We start from the raw sequence: 3762 nt of genomic DNA on the forward strand, positions 1-3762 counted from the left end.
TTTTGGGGCCCCCTGCCTCTATGTCTTGGCTGGAGACAGCCCTTGCCACAGTTCTTAGTGGCTGGGTTGCAAGCCTGTGGCTCTTCCAGCTGGAATCATGTACCAGTGACTCTAATAGTAAGAAGTTGCAGGGGAGGCCCCATCCCCATGGCTGCACTGGACAAGACCTAGTGGTAGTTTCAGTTATCAATGATCCTTATGGGTCTGGGCAAGGAGAAAGGCAGAGAGCCCTTGTCAGAGTGGAACTGGGCGCAGCAGCCACTCCTTGAAAATCACTCTGCTCGCTAGGCCCAGCAGCCCTGTGAGCTCTGAAATGTGTTCAGTGTTGTTTCTTCCATTGTCCTGGATAATAGTTTCCGACTTCTGTTTAGATGGTTGACTTACATCCCCACCATCGGTTTCTCCTGAGAGGGCCAGGCCACACTACATCCTGTTCTCTCCCAACAACTTTTCTCATATTTTGCTGATATGCATAGCCTGTGCATTTTTCAAATTTTTGAGTTCAGTTTCTCTTTTGGATTAATAATTCCACATGAAATCATTTCTCTCATCTATTTTACTTTAAGCAGTCAAGAAAAAAAAAGGCTGTTCCTTCAGCACTTTGTTTAGAAAATTTCTTAGCCAAATGTCTGATATCTTTTTGTTAAGAATTATTTATTCCATTTTATTTATTTATTTATGTATTTATTTTGGAGAGGTTTTTGCTATCGGGCACATGAGCTCACCAGAAAGACAGAGAGAGACAGAGAGACAGAAAGCGAGAAATCACCCCCCGGGGGAATGACCATGCCGCAATCTCTTCTCCTCTATTCTCCTCTTGGAATCTTAAGCATGAGTTTAAGCCACCAGGTCCGGGACTCGAACCACAGTTGACTACACAGTAGTCCAGTGACATAGCCATTATGCTAACTGCTGGTCCCTTATTTATTATTATTTTTAAATTTGCTATAGGGTGCATGCACTCATGAGAGTGAGGCAGAAAGAGAAAGAGAGAGGGAAAGTGAGAAAGCTAGACCCACATCTGGGACTCGAAGCGCAGTTGGCCATGTGAGAGTCCAACACCTTAACCATCATGCCATTTGCTGACTCCTCCAATTTCTTTACCCACAAGTTCTACTTTCCATAAAACACTAGGGCACAAACACAACTCAGCCAAGTTCTTCATTACTTTATGAGGATGCCCTTTCTGCTACTTTCCAATAACATGACCTTCATTTCCATCTGAGTCTTCATCAGAATGACCTCTACTGTCCATATTTCTACCGATACTCCGTTCACAGCCACTCAGGTATTCTCCGTGGAGACCGAAGCTCTCTCTACAGCTCTGCTAGTCTGCTGGGCTCTCACTGGAATCTCTTTCACAGCACATAACCTTCTTCTAGCATGCACTTTAAAGCTCTTGCAGCCGCTGCCCTTTATCTGCTTCTAAAGCCACTTCCACATTTTTGAGTTTTTTTTTTTAAAGAGAGATTTTTTTAAAGCATTATTTTATTTAACGTTACTTATTTGTTTTAATTTGACTGGAGATAGAGAGAGAGAGAGAGAGAAAGTATGCCTCCAGGTCCAGGACTCAAACTGCAGTCGGCCATGTGGGAATCCAGCGCTCTTAACCATCATGCCAACTGCCGCCTCCAGAGAGATTAAAAAACAAAAGAATTATTTTATTTAACATTATTTAGTCATTTTAAAAATTTGGTCAGAGAGGGACAGAGTGAGAGAAAAAGAGAAGAGGGAAAGTGAGAAAGCAAGCCGCCAGGTCTGGGACTCAAACAATGGTTGGCCATGTGGGAGTCCAATGTCCCTAACCACTACGCCACCTGCCAGCCCCAAGAGAGATCCTTTTTAAGAAGTATTTTATTTAACTTTATTTAGCTATCTAGCTATCTAGCTAGCTAGCTAGTTAGCTATTTATTTTTAATTTGATCAGAGAGGGACAGAGCAAGAGAGAGGAGAGAGAGAGAAAGAGAGAGAAAGAGAAAGCAAGTCATCAGGTCCGGGACTCAAATTGCAATCAACCACGTGGAAGTCCAGCACCCTTAACAACCACACCACCTGCCAGCCCCAGAGAGATTTCTGCTATAAAGAATGTCCACTTGGCAGAGACAGAGAGACAGAAAGCAAGAAATCACCCCCCAAGAGGGATGGCCATGCTGCAGTCCCTTCTCTATTCTCCTCTCTGGAATTTGGGCACAGACATGCACATGTGCCTGGTGTGAGTTTTAATCCCCCTGGGCCCAGGACTCAAACTGAGATTGACTATGTGTGAGTCCAGCGACATAACCATTATGCCATCTGCTGGTCCCCAGAAGTACCTTATTTCTAATAAGTACCAGTTTTCTTAGTCCGTGGGCTGCTAACAAAATGCTATAAACTGAGTAGTTATAAAACAATGGAATTTATTCTTCACCATTCTGGAGACTGCAAATTCCAAGATCACATTCAGTGTCTAACGATGGCCTGTTTTCTGGCTCATAGGCAGCACGTGCTGTGCCCTCACACGTAGGTAGGATGAGTGAGCTCCCTTGATCATTTTTCACAAGGGCACTTATCCTGTTCATGAGGCCTATGCTCTCTTGACCTAATCACCTCCCAAAGGTCCTACCTCTTAACACCATCGTGTTGGGGGTTAGGACTTTTTTTTTTTTTAAGTTTATTTATTTACTTTCCATATATGAGAGAGAGGAAAGAGATACCCCAGTGGGGCCTTCATACCAGAATCTTCCCCCAGCCCTACAGTCAGCAAGATCAGGGATGCGCCTGTGGGTGTGCCCGGTACATTCAGAGAGACCCAGGATACAAAGTTGGAGCCTTCTCAAATGGTTGCCAGCATCACAGCAGCACCACTACTGCATGCGCCTCCATGGCTGGGCTGAGGAGGGGCTAGGATTTCAACGTATCAGTTCTGGGGTAGCACAAATATTCAGATACAGCACTGCCGAAATAATACAAATCCATCGCTGCTCAATTTGTTATTTAAAGGTTGTGCTTTTTCTTTTCTTTTCTTTTTTTTTAAGAGAGATTTTACTACAGGTCACTTGTGCTCACTGGAGAGACAGAGAGACACAAAGTGAGAAATCACCCCCCATCCAGGGGGATGGTCATGCCACGATCCCTTCTCTGTTCTTCTCTTGTGATTTTTGAGTACCCAACCCATAGATTTTTAACTGAAGCAGAAATATTACCTGTTGAATAACAAATACAGCTGTCTAGCATAAACATATTTTTTATTAAAAAATAAAAGGCAGGATGATGGTGTAGTCCAAGCAAGTTTCTCTAAGGGGAGACACCTTCTGTTTAGTATAACTGGACACGTTATAACAATAGGGGAGAAATGGAAGAAAGGAAGGAAGGAAGAAAGGAATCTGGAAGGAAGGAAAGAACAAAAAAGAGAGGGAGGAAAAACACAAATATTTTCACATATTCACACAAAAAAGGGGGAGAGGGACATTGGTATTGATAGAACAATTATGAAAACAACTAAAATTGTTCTTTTTATCTGTTCACAGAGGTATTAATATCATGAAAACTTAATCACAATGGAATAGTTTCTTCTTGTATGTAGAAATAAATGCCCATAGGCACAATTTTGAGTTTAAAGAAACTAAATCTAGGGCCAGCAGTGGCGTAGTGGTTGATATGCTAAACTCCCACATAGCTGACCATGGTTCAAGTCCCAGACCTGGTAGCTTGCTTTCTCACTTTCTCTCTATCTTTCTCTCTCTATCTCTCTCTCTGGAGAGCACATGTGTCCTATAGTAAATT

Source organism: Tupaia chinensis, unplaced genomic scaffold, assembly GCF_000334495.1.
Source record: "Tupaia chinensis unplaced genomic scaffold, TupChi_1.0 Scaffold000133_1, whole genome shotgun sequence".
Lineage (NCBI taxonomy): Eukaryota > Metazoa > Chordata > Mammalia > Scandentia > Tupaiidae > Tupaia > Tupaia belangeri.